This window comes from Myxine glutinosa, chromosome 2 (genome assembly GCF_964187855.1).
Source record: "Myxine glutinosa chromosome 2, kmMyxGlut1.1, whole genome shotgun sequence".
NCBI classification, from domain to species: domain Eukaryota; kingdom Metazoa; phylum Chordata; class Myxini; order Myxiniformes; family Myxinidae; genus Myxine; species Myxine glutinosa.
In genome coordinates this window covers 79,966,758-79,984,419 of record NC_136262.1, presented here as the reverse complement: position 1 = coordinate 79,984,419, position 17,662 = coordinate 79,966,758, and positions in this window count along the sequence as shown.

The window sequence follows — 17,662 nt, the reverse complement described above, 5'->3', positions numbered from 1 at the left end:
TGCTAGACGACCAGACAGACACAGGGACACACATCGGTGAATTATCGCCGGCATTCTCAACCAACTCCCTATTCCTGCCCTAATTTCTGGCGGTATATGTTGACAATCTGTGCGTCCTATCCTTTGGTTGGCGGCCCTTCCTGTCCGCCCTTGCGTTGCCCCGAGCAACGTCAGTGTCCGCCCTTTGGTGGACTCCAAATTCTTTATCTCTTTATCTATTTATCTATTTATCTCTCCAAATTCTTCAAAAAAATTTTTTTCTTCCCCGAACCTGCGGATGTGAGGACACCTCGCATTTTCCAAATTCCCTACAAGAATTCCTTACAAGGTTGTTTCAGCCTCTGGCCCAATGGCTGTCCAATATCTACAATATAAATCCCAATATAAATCCCAATATCCCAATATAAATCCCAATATCCCAATATAAATCCCAATATCCCAATATAAATCCCAATATCCCAATATAAATTGTTTCAACTCGACTTTCAACGACAACGACTTTTTCCGCCAACACACCACCATTAACCTCCCCCTATTATTTATTTATTTTCGTAAATAAACAAATAATAAAAATAACCTGGTCTATTTATAAAAATAGTGGAAATAAATATTGAAAATAAAAATAGAATAATAAAAATAGAAAAATAAAAAAATAAAAATAATACAATAGTTCTCATATGTCTTACCGTCTGGTCAATTTTTTCTCTCACCCACTGTGACTCACTCAAAAATTCTCACTGTTTGAGTGCAGGTGTCCTATTTTACTCTTTCCCCACAATTTACCTGTTCCCTCTACCTACCTTTAAGCTACCCTACCGGGTATTCGTGAAGGGGGTCCATCTTTCCCAACCACTTCCTTCACACCTGCTACTTCACGTTGTCCACCATACTCACTCCACAACCCTCTAAGATACCCCTAAGATTTGTCCATAAACCTCAGAAACCTCTAAGATACACACAACCTGTATCAAAGTACCCCGAACAACCCACAACCAATATCAACCACTGAAGCTGCCTTCCCTACTCCAGGCAGCCACACACAGCCACATACATCTCCACCCACGTCACACAAGACAACAGACAACAAGACAACAGGTGTGTCCACCACACAGAAACCTATGGCAATGCAACAACCGAACTCCCAGACAACCAACAACAAAACATCCAATCCATCTCCATGGCTCACCAAGCAGCTCATTGTGTCCCTGTCTATCTCTTTTTTTTTTCTACACTGTTTACAGCGAGTCCAATTCATTTTTTAAGTCACATCACATTAACCACATGGACCCAGAGCATATGTAATAACCACTCAAACTTAATCCAGCTTCACATACCGATTTCCCCCCAAAAAAACTCATGAAACTTCACCCCCATTCTGGAAAAAACCCTGGACTCAATCCTGACACCCTAAATAACTTCAGACCCATCTCCAACCTACCCTTTCTGTCAAAAGTTTTGGAACGCGCTGTAGCCACTCAACTCAAACATCACCTCTCTGCCAATAACCTGTATGAAACATTCCAATCCGAATTCCGCCTCAACCACAGCACTGAAACTGCTCTCCTCAAAATCACCAACGACCTTCTCTCTCCTCTGACGCCGGCAACCTCAACATTCTCATCCTCCTCACCTCAGCGCCGCCTTTGACACAATCAATCACCCCATCCTTAATTGATTGCTGTATCCTTGACCAGCTTGCGCCTATAAAAAAACCCAAATCAGTTTCTTTCACCCATTCTGCCCCCTGATTTACCCCTGAACTCCGCCTGATGAAAACTCGTGCTTGCCAACTTGAAAGACTCTGCAATAAAACAGGTCTCACAATTCACTCCCAAGCCTACAAGGACCACCTACAGCACTACAAAGATGCCCTCTACTCCGCCTACTACTCTCAAATTATCCACTCTGGCTCCGGAATCCCAAAAGCACTCTTCTCTACAATAAACAAACTCCTTAGCGCCCTGGATACCACCACCCAGTCATTCACAGTAGAAAACTGCATCTCCTTCCTTTCATTCTTCCAAAGCAAAATTGACAGCATCTACACCAGCTTAATCACCACAATTCGCTCCCCCTCAAGGTGTCCCCCAAGGTTCAGTTCTTGGCCCCCTCCTCTTCATCCTGTACCTATCCCCCCTCGGTCACTTAATCCGTCGTGCACCATGGCCAATGCACCATGGTCTCCAATTCCACTGCTTCACCGATGACATCCAGCGTTTCATCTCCACCAAATCCTTTCCTTCGACAAATACACTAAACAGATCACAACAACAGCCTTCTTTCACCTGAAAAACATCGCCCGTCTGGACTACTGCAACAGCCTCTCTTGTTCACCCTCAATAATCATCAATAATCACCAAACCTCAAAAATCCAATACGGTCAGAACTCCGCTGCCCGTCTACTCACCCATTCCCGGACCCGTGACCACATCACCCCCGTCATTATAATCTTCACTGGCTCCCCATTCCCCAGAGAATCCAGTACAAAATCCTCCTCTTGACCGACAAAGCCCTCCATAACCTGGCCCCATCCTACCTGACTGACCTCCTCTCCAGACATACTGTAACTCACAGACAGACGGACAGATAAATGTACCCCCAACGTCCTAACACCGCAGACACCACAGGTCCATAACAGACACCTCCAGATGGTCACAGGAGTGAACCCATAACCCCCTATTCCTCCTCCGTGGTGAGATCATGACCCCCAGCACCACATGTCATTATTGGCAGGTCACCCATCAAAAGAATCCTCTAGCCCGCCTAACAGACGTCTCCATCCCTTAAACCCAATGCTTGCTTGGTCAACCCCAGCCCATCCTGTCTCTCCAAGAGCTCCGCATCCGGACAGATGGACAGACAGACAGACAGACCGACAGACCGATAACACAGGCGTATCACAAGCCCCAGCAAAGGACATCATCTCTCCACCTTGCATGCTCCACCATGCAGCCCGATCTCTACTTGGTGCGCGCCCCCATAATCGGCAAGTTATGATAACCCACAATGCACCTGGGCACCCACCTTCTTCAAGAGGGTACCAACCCTCTTGCTACCACGACTTGGGCCATGCTACTTGCATCTCCTTGCATCCTCCCAAATGTCCTCCATTTAACATGACTATCCCCAGAGCTCGATCAAACTCATCACTGTACTCACTCAGCACAATTAAATTAATTGATATCCTTCCGTTCACTAATTACGTCCACGATTTCAACTTTAATCAACAAAATATTGTTCCTTTTTCCGATTTAACTTCTATATCAATTCGTTGAACTAACACCCAATAGATTGACTCAGCCTGTCGCCCTTTCAAGGCTAGCGAATTCACTCTGACCTCATTCCCATTCCAAATCATTCCCATGCGTATCTCAAACAAAGGTCAAATGAACTTCAAAAAGGTCAAATTTCAAACGAAGAAAGGTGCATCTTGCCTCTGCAAGAACTCCCGCCAAAATCCCACAGCCTCTCTTGGGAGGCGTGCTCTACCATCTCCGTGCCTGGAACAATATCCTCCCAGGTACACTCATTCCGCTCCCAGGCTTTGTTACACACCTGACCACAGCACCCTCCCTACCTGGTGCACACCTTTCGCACGTGTGCTCGCTCAGCACATTCCTTTAATTCAGCCCCACCTTTCACACGACCAAAAACCTCAACCTCCGACAACCAACTCGTACTCCGTGTCACTCTCACCTCCTTCCCTGTCTCTTCGCCCCGACGCATCCCCAAGATGCATTACGCACCCCTTCACAAAACGAAACACCCGTCATTCGCCCGGCATGAACCACATCAAACCCCGACCGTTCTCCTTCCATGGATGAGCGTTCTACCATATTATATTTTTCAAACCACCACGTCTCCAATGTTTCCTCCATCCGCCTGTGAGGCAGCTTGTCCCGCATAATCTGCCCTCAGAACCACATGCATTTTCATAACTAAATCTTACCACCATCACTCGAATGCAAAGCCAAAAGGTCTTCATCCGGCACATCGATCAACACAAATGCATCGATGCATCTTCCAGCCGCCACTCCGCACCTCGATCCCGCAACTGCCACCCTCTATTTCATCCGCTCTAAACAACCTTATTTACCTCATTCAGAGATCTCTCTGAATCTCACCATTCACACTGTACCTCATTTACTGTATGAACAAACTTCCTGTTGGCACCGGAAATTCATTACTCTGTCTTGAAATCCTTCATTCGACCATGACAATCACCTCATTTTATATACTTCGCGTACTATCATCGTTTATTCAGCATTCCCCTTATATAAATCCATCTTAAACCACGTATTCCTTATGACAATGCATGGCATGTCGCAGGCGCCCACCATTCTGACATGGCGTCCAGCACACCGCATGAAACACACACGAACGTCTCCCTTGCTCACCGACACTCCTCTTGGGAGTAGGCAAGTTATCGCCGGCTCTCTGAGCAAATCCCATGCTCCGAACCCAATTCAACAAACTCCAAATTCCGGCAGGGCTTGCATTTCCCAATTCCCATCCAATGAAACGGAAATCACGGAAGTAAGTTACCAAAATACCTCCCCTCCAGATCAAAGGTGTGTATTTCGCACCTCTGACATCATTCCACACCATGACATCATTCCACATTAATCCCTCTCAACAACAACTCATTGACTCCCACCGCCCCAAACCTAGGGCCCCCCATACAGCGCACACGTGACTCGCGGCTCGCTCGGCTCCAGCCCGAACGCACAATAACTATACCCAAACTTCCACGGAGCCGCACGGCAGAAACCACAGGTTCGTACCACACTTTAATTAAACGAACATCGCCAGGATCCTCGGATAGACGCTAAAATCGACAGACATATGTCAATGACGAATACACAATACACACGACAAAAATCCGATTTAAATTCAGAGATCGCCGATCGACCTGGCACAACCAACTCAACGCGACGACGCCCCGCCGCCCCCCCCGTCCCGGCGCGCACCCTCGGGCCTCCAAACAAATCCCAACACTCCCGCCTCGCGGTTTCCTGCGAGGGCCGTTGCCGCGGCAACCAGACTGCACGCCGCTCTATTCGCGTTCACGGCGGGGTTCACCTCGCGTCGGGACGTGAGTCTTTTCAAATGAGTTTGACAGCTGTCAAAACAGTCAGCTGTCAAACCTGACGCTGCCACCATCTGAGTTTTTTTTCTTTACGTCATTCCATAAAACCGAATCTGGTCATTAACTCATCCCTAGCTCGTAATCATCGCAAAAAAACAGGATATCTGACCCTTGACCTCTGATCCAAAATGCACTGAATGACATCATCATCATCATCATCAAAACGTGACATAACATCATCCTAAAGGTGAGCTGCCTCAGGGGTATACTCCACACATACAATACACAATATAATCGTTAATTGCATCAACCATTCACGGTCCTTCCACAGTGCGGGGCACATCCTTACCCAATGACACACACAATGAACATGAATGCACACTTCTATGACAGACATCCGCAAATACATCTACTCATTCATTCATTCATATACCAGTGTGTGAGTCTCCCAGACGTCGCCCGAACACCGGATCGACTCCAACCATGCACCTCCCAACTGAAACTCCCAGACAAAACTCCCATGTCTCCCGATGCAACGTATTTGAATCATACCACGTGACTGACAAACCGGCTCGCATTTCATGCGTTTCCTTATATCCGACCAACTTGACACTAACCACGTTTTTTCAGAGCATCTTGTGCAACAATCCACATTCATTTATATCATTCAAAGGAAAAAGAGGGATTTTGGGACATGGGGAGAAAAGGGATTTTGGGACGGGGTGAGTTGGGGTGAGTTGGGGGTGAGAAGGGTGAGGCGGGGGGGGGGGGGGGGAAGTGCAGGGGGGGAGCTCGCTGCGCAGGGGGGTGTTGCCTGAAGCCCCGGGACAGAGCTTAGGGCTTGGAGGGTATGGGATCGATCTACCTAACCCTTCCACGGGGTCTTGATATTCAACGAGCGGCATTAGTCGCGCGTTGGCTTGCGTATCTATCTTATTCCTTACTCCTTATTCCCGCCTTATTCTGCACCTGCAATTAGTTTGCCTGCTTCCTCAGGCCATCGAGAGCCGAGAGGCTCGCCGGCCTTCTCTTGGTCTCGCAGCGGCATAGCCATGCCTTTTAAACATAAAATGCTGGGATATTTCTGAGAGGCTCACACTGCCTTCACAGATTCTAACCTAACTCCTGAGAATTTGGTTTATCGACGTTGCCTTAGTCCCGAGAGGATCATCCGCCTGCTTGAGCTATGGCCGCCTAATCTCACTCTCCATGTGCTAACTCTCCGTGTGCTCCGTGTTCTAGCCTAACTTCTGGCCTAACTCCTAGCTTTCTAGCCTAACTCCTGAGAGGTTCACCCGCCTCACAGCTTTCCGTGTGCTAACCGTATCTTACCTGTCCGGCGTCCTGATGACGCGTCTAACCTTACTTTACGAAACCAATCTATTCCTTATCCTCGGCGCCCTCTTGGGGCACCTTACTCTCCCGTCCCATAACGTTACCCCAACGAATCCATAAACAGTCAGTTGCTCCGGAGCCCCAAAACGGCTCGTTCTTAAATTTTGTTCGAGTATCAGGCTCGAGCAGGGAACGGGCAAACGGCACCGAACGACAGAGTGAGTTCCAATTTAGCCTAAAATCCCAGTCTATAACAAAATAAACCCAAGGCTCACCTCACCCAGACCGATCAAACCAGCTGGTGTTTTTTTCCCACTCACTCGCGCCTGGAGCCGTGTCCCGAGTCTGCCCGAGCTGACTCCTGCCTGGCTCGCCATTTGACGGGATCCGTTGACTTAGGACTCAAGACTCATGACAGAGAGAAAGAACAACTGATATATTTATTTGATTCGTCAAACACACAAGCTTGGTGGAGAGCAAAACGCTTAAAATGGAGGCCCACAAGGACCAAAATTCCAACAAGATGCTCTGAAATAATTCGGTCAAGCTTTCATTTTATAAAGAGAATATTGGGGTGTGGTTTTAGCTCTCAAGACAAAGGAACGACCAAGTGGTCTCCTCGATTCGTCCAGGGTCACTCATGGGTTAAACAACATGTTGACGACTTTCCAGAATCCTGGTTTTTTGGGGGGAAAGTTCAGCAAGTCGTAAAAATGTCAAACATGAAAGTGATCTAACACAGTTTTCAACGGGGACTGGAAAAGATAGGTTGGTCTTCACAGAGTGAGGGATTATATCATCAGGGCCTGGATTTACAAAACATATAACTTCTTATAACAAGCTTCCAAAGGAATATTTCGACAGTAAGAGAACATGCCATCACAGTAACTTAACTCTTTAACAGGAAATAGAATGGATAAAGTTTGCAAAGCAACACATACAAATTAGTTATTTTTTTGGTAATTGGTCAGACAATAATAGAACACAACGGGGGGGGGGGGGGGGGGTCTGAACCGTATATATATATACCCCTTGACCTTTTTCACATGTTGTTACGGCCTGAATATAAAAATGTCGTCAATAAGTATTAACATTAACTAGCAATGGTACCCGCCCTATAGGCGGGGCTTCAATTTGGAAGCCCAAATGAAAAGGCAAAATATCAGAAATTGAAGACTTTTTTTCTTTTAAACTATTCATATAAACATCCATTGAATCATATCACATGAAAATCATCAAAACTAAACAGCATGTGCCCATTTTGAAAAAAGATTGAATTCTGCAAAACGGAAGCGGCCACCTTTCTCAGTTGCACGTTTATGTGTGAAGAGTGCGTGCCGAATCTGTAACACGGAAGCGGCCGCTACACCTGTTTCTCAGTCGGTTTGCACACGCTGCCATGTTACTTCGGAGCCGCACGTTTATGTAGGAAGAGTTCGTCAAGAGTCGATCTACTCTGTCCTGTGGACTGGTGCAAACAGTATTTGTAGAATTTCAACAAAAGCCACATACATCACTGTTCATATCGGTAAATATTATTCCATCGTGTTTTGAAAAAACTGGAAAATTGGAAAATTGGAAAACTTGGAAAAATTGGAAAAACAATATAGCCTATTTTACTCCCAGGGGTCCCAGGAATACCCACCCAAAATATCGTTGCGATCGGTTGAGCCGTTTTTTGCGGTACCTTCGAACGGACGGACGGACATTTGCTGAATTGTAGTAAGATAGCTATTATAAAAATAATTCTTCATTAATTTAATATTTCATTTTAATATTTAATTCTCAAGTCAATCCATTTTGTATTTTTCTCCTGCAGCTGAAACGTGCACCACTACAGAGGATGGAGAAACTCCACTGGCTTGTCCCACGGGTTACGAGTGTTTCATAACCGGTGCTGGAGATGCATCCAATGGAATTCCAAACCACGGACGCTGCGTTCACCATCGGCACCTTACTTATCGCTTCCGACGAAATCTATTTCGCATGTAGCTTCTGCATTTGAATCCCAAATATATTATTGCTTGTTTGCTTTCTGGAGAAGATGTCAGCAGTGGACAAATGATTTATGTCCACCATTGGCTGTGGTGTATGAAATCTATAATCCTCTTGTAATTTACAACAGTGACCGAGAAGCCACTGTTGTAAATTGTAATTCATTTGTCAGCCTGTATGTATATGGGACCTCAAAAAGTTATATTACTCTGCTTGTAACTTTTAAAGTAAATGTTCTCGGTGATAACAAAAGTACATGTATGCTGACTCAATTTTTTTTTTTTAACTGATATGTCTGGTAAGTATCAAGTATTGCAGACTCTTTGTTTTGTTGCTGGAATTAAACTAACTAGTGGGGTCACCCGTGGGAATCCCACGGGCATGGAGGTGTATCGTTGCGATCGGTGCAGCCGTTTTTGCAGTATCCCGGACAATAACGTTAGGCGGGAGTCCAAACTTGAAAATGCTGGAGACCAAAGCTGAAATTGGAAAACAATATAGCCTATTTTACTCCAGGGGGTCCCAGGATTACCCACCCAAAATTTCGTTGCGATCGGTTCAGCCGTTTTTGCGTTCCCTGGGAATGGACGGACAGGCAGACAGACGGACAGACATTTGGTGAATTATCGTAAGATGGCATATTGTAGCATGAACATGCATGGAAATACATCTGAATTCTTGTTAACCTATTACCCTCGCCAGCGGAGAGGGTATTGCATTTCGGTCTGTTTATTACTTGCGAAAATCGAAGATTTCGAAGAGAAATCGAAGATGGATTGGAGGAAGGGTATGACAACTGAAGACGAGATGGATAAATCTGTGCATGAGAGAGAGCAATTTTCTTTGGAAGAATTCCCAGGAAGAGTTGATGTCAGAGGCAGTGGAGATGGGAGACCAGTCCAGATGATTGATGGGTGCCTGAAGACCGTGCCAGTCAGCCTGAGTGAAATGCCAGACTCGTTGACGCTGAGGAGGCTCTCTGAGAATGGCCAGAGAGATGTCCACTTTAACAAGGAAATTATCAGATGAACCGATTTGAGAAGAAGAAAAACAGCAGACATTTGCAGGGAAGTTAGTCATAACTAAGTCTTGAAGAGAAGATACTCCGTTGACTGAGATCTGGGTCGGGAAATTGACAGATTGTGTCAGTCCCAATGAGTCGCAGAAGTCCTTTGCTGAGGTGCCAACGCTGGTGCAAGAGGGACCCACACCCAGCCAGCTGGCATGACAGTTGAAGTCGCCACATATGAGGCAGAGAGAGTTCGGATGAGTGGATATTAGTTGGTCCATGTTGTCAGACAGCGAGATGTAAAGGGAGTCATCACTGTTTGGAGGACGGTATAACACACATATGAACAAAAGGTGGGAGTGGAGAGGAAGCCATAGCCAGAGGTACTCCTGGGGGTGAGGTGGAGAGAGGGCAGTGCAGGGAGAGAGAGGAAGAGAGTTTTTGATAAAGATAGCATCCCCACCATCAGGACAAGGCTCAGGTCTATCATACCGGAGGAGGGAGTAACCAGGAAGAGAAATTAAGGAATCAGAGACATCTTGAAGGAGGAAAGTTTCTGTTAAGCAGATTAAGTCTGGGTTCTCTGAAGCAACCTCTTTGGAGAGATCAGTCGGGGTTGGGCGAAGGCCCCGGATGTTTGAGGTCCATACCATTAAGGAAGAGGGAGGAGGAGTAACAGATACAGGACAATGGAGGTATGGAAATATGAGGGAGCAGAGGAGGAGGTAGGGAGAGCTGTTGACAGTGTGTCGGATATTGCAGGAGAGCTCGGAGAAGGGTAAGAATGAGGAGGACAAAAGGTTTGATGGTGATGTGATGAGGCACAGTGAGGAGTTGTTTGAGGGGAAGTAGAAGGTTGGAGGATGTGGAGGTATGAGTTGGAAGTGAGAGGAAGTGGGGAGGAGGCAGCTTTGTGGATGAGTTAAGCAGCAACTTTGAAGAGGAGGGGTGAGAGGGGAGAATTGAAGAAAAATGGTGAGGGGAGAGTTTTGAAGGGGAGAGGTGAGGGGTGAGATTTGAGGGGGAGGGGTGATGGGAGCGATTTGAGGGGGTGGTGTGAGGGGGGAAATTTGAGGTGGAGTGGTGAGGAGGGAGATTTGAGGGAGAGGAGTGAGGGGGGAAATTTGAGGAGGCGGTGTGAGGAGGGAGAGTTGAAGGAGAGGGGAGAGTTGGTAGTTTTGAAGGGGAGGGGTGGGTTGGGAGTTTTGAAGGGGAGAGTTGGGTTGGGAGTTTTGAAGGGGAGGGGTGGAATGGGAGTTTTGAAGGGGAGGGGAGATTTGAAAGTTTTGAAAGATTAAAGAAAATTTAACATTTGTTACAGACTGGGTTTCTTGAGATATTCATATCAGAGATCCGTTTGAGAACGTTTGAGGAGGGGTGGAATCAGTGTGAGTTTAGAGAATGAAGAAAGGAAGAACTGTACGAGATTGAATTTTTTTTGTGATGGAAAGATTTAATGAGCAAATTGCTTGCAGCCTTTTGAACAGGAAGAAAGAAAGCGAGTTGTAGTATACAAACGAACACAACATGGCAGGGGGGAGTTTAAACATGTTAAAGCAAAACTGTCGGTTCAACACGTGTACGCAGGCGGGGGAGGGGAGACCGTGAGGAGAGAAGGTAATTATTATCTATATAATAATACCGTAAGGACTCGACTTTGTTATCCCTTTTACGCCGCACCCAGTGACCCGATGCCCATGGCACTAATGGATTTACGATCTACGAACCGCGTTCTTTGTTTATCACGTACAGCCATACTCGAAAAATCTGAATTAGCCGACGTTGGGGCCCAAAAGCATCCGATTAACTGCCGATACGACGCCATCTTACGACGCCATCATATTGGCGTCTGCTGGGCGAAGGCGAAGCAAGCCGTCCGCTGATTGGACAGTCGAAGGTGACAGCAAGCCGTCCACTGAGTGGACAATCCCAGAGTGGTGCTATGCCGATTCCTATTACGAATCCATTCATTTTTCAAAAGTATATCGTAGCGTTGTCATTTAAGTAGATTGCAATAAATACGTTGTTCATATACGCACTCTTCATTCTCATCTTTATTCCTAACTCTTACTCGGACAAGCAAATCCCCTATGCCATCCATAATGGTACACTCTATCCATACACCACATCCTCCCCTCCGTGGATGTTCCACGGGTTTTGGCTAGTTATTATTATTATTATTATTATTATTATTATTATTATTGTTATTATTTTTCTTTTTGTATTTAAGACATCAAACAAAGGGTAAGAGGTTAGGGGGAAAGGAGGGGGTGAAAAAAATCCAGAGAGAGATCGAACGTGAATAACAAAAGACCATAAGAGGCGACTGGGCAAGCCTCGAGGCTAACCAGGCCCCAAACATGTATGACCAAACTGACTGACTAATGCACAATTGTGCACGAAATGCAAAACACAATCGAACCAGTAACATAGTAGACACAAACACAGCAAAACAAAATACTATTATGTCAGTTGGGTAGGCATATATAGATTTAGGTAGATCTGTATAGGTATCATGCTCCGGTTGTCATGGGTAGCTAGAACCATCTCAATGTAAATAAGTAGAGGACCTGTCTAGACCGGATGTCGGATAAGTTGGGTATGTGTCCCCACCACGAGGGGGCGAGGGCTTGTTCACTAGCGTAGGGATTATACTAATTCCATTGTACGTCTTCCCCTCTGTGAACATACCTGTGTCCCGTATGGCAACACATCGCATACATTAGCTAGATCCATTAGTGCACCACATTAATTAATTCCCCCGCCGCCACAATGACTGACCGAAAAGACCGACAGCAAGCGGCCGCACAGTGGTACACCATGGTGATCAAACATTGACCAGGCAGGCTGAGAGCCATGCCCAGGAGAACTCCTGATTGACAGGAGGGGGAGGGGCGAGCAACACAAAGAGCACCGATTGGAGGGTAAAGAAGGACTTGTGATTGGCCACCGACCAATGGCATGGGGGCAGGGCGCCAAGCGCTCGGCCAATGAGAGGCGACCAACGGGATCGGAAGATTCGAGAAGAGAGCTGATGTGAGAGGACGATCAGTAGAACGACTGGCTGACTGACATTTTCTCTCTTCGCCTCTGCCTGTCTTCCCCTCCGCTTTTCTCTTCCCATTGCCCTCTTGCACTGGACCCTCTCTTGTGTTCTACCTCGTCCATCTTGGACCCTCACTCATTGGAAGTTGGAAGGACGTTGGCGCGCCGACAATTCTCTTACCCGGATTCACGCACAAACCTCCCAAACGATCGCGCGGGGACATGAGGCTTGGCGTGCAGCGGCATCTGTGGGCCGAGTGGAGCGCGAACGGGGGCGGAATGAGGCCTACTTCCCGCTGACCGGAGCTGCGGTCAGACGACTGTGCTCGGAGCCAGACTATCCTTGACGACTGCAGACTACTGATTGAGATAAGATGCACCACAGAACACAACGGAACGGTTATTTTATTATCTTTCCCATCATGTGTATTCAAGGTCTGTGAGTGGGGACGTCCCAATCTAAGTTCTAGTTTTGATAATTGGGTTTCCCTGTCCCGATAGTTGTTTTAAAATTTAAATAAACCCTTTTATTATTTTATATTCTATTCAAAATCCCGTGTTCATGTGAGTTTAATCACTTTGCAGGTTGAAGACGCTGGCGCGCGCGCGGACCATGAGGTAAATCTTGCCACTGCTTCTTCCTCTTCCCTCCTTCCTCCTGCGCGTGTGTAGTAGATCCACCATTGAACGTCGCCTCGGAGTTAAAGCTCGTTTTGGCCATCCGCGATTCCCCGGTCTTAACCGAAGGGCAATCGTGCGACAATACTTCACTTTGAGAAAGACAAAAAAACTTAACTTTGATCAACGTGGACGATCTCTGACGACACACAACATCACCTGGGGAACCGGAAGCCGAAGTGACGGAGGGGGGGGGGGAGGAGTGAGGCGGAGAGAGCAGTGAGGCGGGGAGAGGAGTGAGGTGGGGAGTGGAGTGAGGAGTGGAAAGGAGGGTGAGGGGTGGAGAGGAGTGAAGGTGGGAGAGGAGTGAGGGTAGAGAGGAGAGTAAGGCGGGGAGAGGAGAGTGCGGCAGGGAGAGGAGAGTGAGGGGGAGAGGAGAGTGAGATGGGGAGAAGAGTGAAGGTGGGAGAGGAGTGAGGGTAGAGAGGGGAATAAGGCGGGGAGAGGCGTGACGTGAGGGTAGCGAGTAGAGTAAGGCGGGGAGAGGAGAGTAAGGCGGGGAGAGGAGTGAAAGTGGAGAGAGGAGTGAAAGTGGGAGAGGAGTGAAAGTGGGAGAGGGGTGAGGGTAGAGAGGAGTAAGGTGGGTAGAGGAGAGTGAGGCGGGGAGAGGAATGAGGGTAGAGATGAGTAAGGTGAGGAGAGGAGAGTAAGGTGGGGAGAGGAGTGAGGATAGAGAGGAGTAATGCTGGGAGAGGAGAGTGAGGCGGGGAGAGGAGTGAGGGTAGCGAGGAGAGTAAGGCGGGGAGAGCAGAGTGAGTCGGGGAGAGGAGAGTGAGGCGGGGAGAGGAGAGTGAGGTGGGGAGAGGAGAGTGGGGTGGGGAGAGGAGTGAGGGTAGAGAGGTGAGTAGGGCAGGGAGAGGAGTGAAGGTGGGAGCGGAGTGAAGAAGGGGAGAGGAGTGTGGGTAGAGAGGTGAGTAAGGCAGGGAGAGGAGGGAAGACGGGGAGAGGGGTGTGGGTAGAGAGGAGAGTAAGACGGGGAGAGGAGTGTGGGTAGCGAGGAGAGTAAGGCGGGGAGAGGATTGATGGTGGGAGAGGAGTGAAGATGGGGAGAGGAGTGTGGGTCGCGAGGAGTGAAGGCGGGGAGAGGAGTGTGGATAGCAAGGTGTGAGGATCGAGGGAGAATTGAGGAGCGAGTAATTTTAATGAATTGTAAGGGGTTCTCAAGGGTAATTGTAAAGGGTGATTGTGATTGTAAAGGTAATTGTAAAGGGTGATTGTAAAGGGTGATTGTAAAGGGTAATTGTAAAGGTAATTGTAAAGGGTGATTGTAATGGGTGATTGTAATGGGTGATTGTAAAGGGTGATTGTAAAGGGTGATTGTAAAGGGTGATTGTTAGGGGTGATTCTAAAGGGTAATTGTAAAGGGTAATTGTAAAGTCAATCCATCATTGCTTTGGATATCAAATCTTTCCTCTTCTCAAATGGCTTGATCTCTGATCATCAATTTGGTTTCAGACCAGGTCACTCTACTCTGGACATGCTGCTTCTGCGGTCTCAACAATGGATGGAGGTCCTCAATGCCAAACAGGAAATTAGAGCTGTCTCCCTTGACATATCACGTGCCTTCGATATGGCGTGGCATCCTGCTCTGCTCACCAAACTCTCCTCCTATGGTATCCATGGAAATCTCCACGCATGGCTGGCGGACTTCCTCTCTAGTCGTAGTCAACGTGTAGCCCTGAATGGGTTTCTCTCATCTCCCCTTCCTGTTCAGGCTGGAGTTCCCCAAGGCAGTGTTCTGGGCCCTGTGCTTTTTCTGGTCTTCATCTATGAGCTCTCTGACTCTCTGGAAAATCCTCTCTATCTCTTTGCTGATGACTCCACTCTCTGCCGCTCCATTCCTCATCCCTCAGATTGGCAGTTTCAGCCTCCTCACTCTCTGCAGACCTGGACAAAATCACAGACTGGTCAAACAAGTGGAACATGTCTTTCAATCCTGACAAATCTCACACTCTCACTATGTCTCTCCAAAAAGACAGACTGGACAACCCTCCCATCCACTTTCTGAATAATCCTCTCCAAGAAGTTCTGTCACTCAAGCTTTTGGGTCTCACTATCTGCCATGATCTTTCCTGGGAAAACCACATTTCAAATCTGGCCTCCAAAGCTAGTCGCCGACTGGGCATCCTCCGTCGTGTGAAGTCCTTCCTTGGCACACCTGAGCTCCTCACCACAAACAAGGCTTTCATCCGCAGCTCAATGGAATACTGTTCTCCCCTCTGGGCCGGTGCTCCTGCATCACACCTAGCTCGGCTTCACGCTGTTGAAACCAAAGCTTTCAGAATCATTGGAATCTTCCGCGATGAAGCTAACTCCGAGGGCCTTTCACTTACTCGCCGCAGGCAGGTTGGTGGTCTTTCTGTCTTCTACTGACTCCTCTCCGGCCTTGCTCCCACAGCTCTCTCTGGGCTCTGTCCCCCAAATATTCCTACAGGTCGCACAAGATCTGCCTGCAACCCTCTTGTGGTTAAACTGCCAAAATCCAGACTCTCTGCTCACCTCACTCCTTCATTCCCCTTTTCTCCCGCCTCTGGAACAAACTCCCTCACTCTCTTCAATCCCACTCCTCCCTCCAGGTCTTTAAAACATCTGTTCACCACCATCTCTTACCTTCCCCCATCCAAAACGTTGATCTTTTCTACCCCCGCTAATTTCACCCCAGATTCACTTTTTTGAAACACAAACTTCCTTCTTGGAAGTCCTTGTAGTATCTTCGTGTTTTATACTTCTCCCAACCCTCCCCTTCCCACGCCTCCTCCCCCCAAGCCCTCTCCCTCCCACATATCTCCCGATGTCCCTGCTCTCAAATGTTGTGTTTGTGCTTCCCTTTCTCTCCCCATCTTGTCTACCACTACCCTTATTATATGTTTTGTGTGTCTGTTTGATTTTTTGTGTTATAAATGTTCGCTCTTTCACGAGCCTCGATCCTGTATACAAAAAGGGTGATTGTAAGGGGTGATTGTAAAGGGTAATTGTGAAGGGTGATTGTAAGGGGTGATTTTAAGGGGTGATTGTAAGGGGTGATTGTAAAAGGTGATTGTAAGGGGTCATTGTAAAGGGTGATTGTAAAGGGTGATTGTAAAGGGTGATTGTGAAGGGTGATTGTAAGGGGTGATTGTAAAGGATGATTGTGAAGGGTGATTGTACAGGGTAATTGTGAAGGGTGATTGTAAAGGGTGATTGTGAAGGGTGATTGTAAAGGGTGATTGTGAAGGGTGATTGTAAGGGGTGATTGTAAAGGATGATTGTGAAGGGTGATTGTACAGGGTAATTGTGAAGGGTGATTGTAAAGGGTGATTGTAAAGGGTGATTGTCAAGGGTGATTGTGAGGGGTGATTGTAAAGGGTGATTGTGAAGGGTGATTGTAAAGGGTGATTGTAAAGGGTGATTGTGAGGGGTGATTGTAAAGGGTGATTGTGAAGGGTGATTGTACAGGGTAATTGTAAAGGGTGATTGTGAAGGGTGATTGTAAATGGTGATTGTAAAGGGTGATTGTGAGGGGTGATTGTAAAGGGTGATTGTGAAGGGTGATTGTAAAGGGTGATTGTGAAGGGTGATTGTAAAGGGTGATTGTAAAGGGTGATTGTGAGGGGTGATTGTAAAGGGTGATTGTAAAGGGTGATTGTAAAGGGTGATTGTGAAGGGTGATTGTATAGGGTGATTGTGAAGGGTGATTGTGAAGGGTGATTGTGAAGGGTGATTGTGAAGGGTGATTGTAAAGGGTAATTGTGAGGGGTAATTGTAAAGGGTGATTGTAAAGGGTGATTGTGAAGGGTGATTGTGAAGGGTTATTGTAAAGGGTAATTGTGAGGGGTGATTGTAAAGGGTAATTGTAAAGGGTGATTGTCAAGGGTGATTGTGAAGGGTGATTGTAAAGGGTGATTGTAAGGGGTGATTGTAAAGGATGATTGTGAAGGGTGATTGTACAGGGTAATTGTGAAGGGTGATTGTGAAGGGTGATTGTACAGGGTAATTGTGAAGGGTGATTGTGAGGGGTGATTGTAAAGGGTGATTGTAAAGGGTGATTGTGAGGGGTGATTGTAAAGGGTCATTGTAAAGGGTGATTGTAAAGGGTGATTGTGAGGGGTGATTGTAAAGGGTGATTGTGAAGGGTGATTGTAAAGGGTGATTGTGAGGGGTGATTGTAAAGGGTGATTGTGAAGGGTGATTGTAAAGGGTGATTGTGAAGGGTGATTGTAAAGGGTGATTGTAAAGGGTGATTGTGAGGGGTGATTGTAAAGGGTGATTGTGAAGGGTGATTGTACAGGGTAATTGTAAAGGGTGATTGTGAAGGGTGATTGTAAAGGGTGATTGTGAGGGGTGATTGTAAAGGGTGATTGTGAAGGGCGATTGTGAAGGGTGATTGTGAAGGGTGATTGTAAAGGGTGATTGTAAAGGGTGATTGTGAAGGGTGATTGTGAAGGGTGATTGTAAATGGTGATTGTAAAGGGTGATTGTAAAGGGTGATTGTGAAGGGTGATTGTAAAGGGTGATTGTAAAGGGTGATTGTG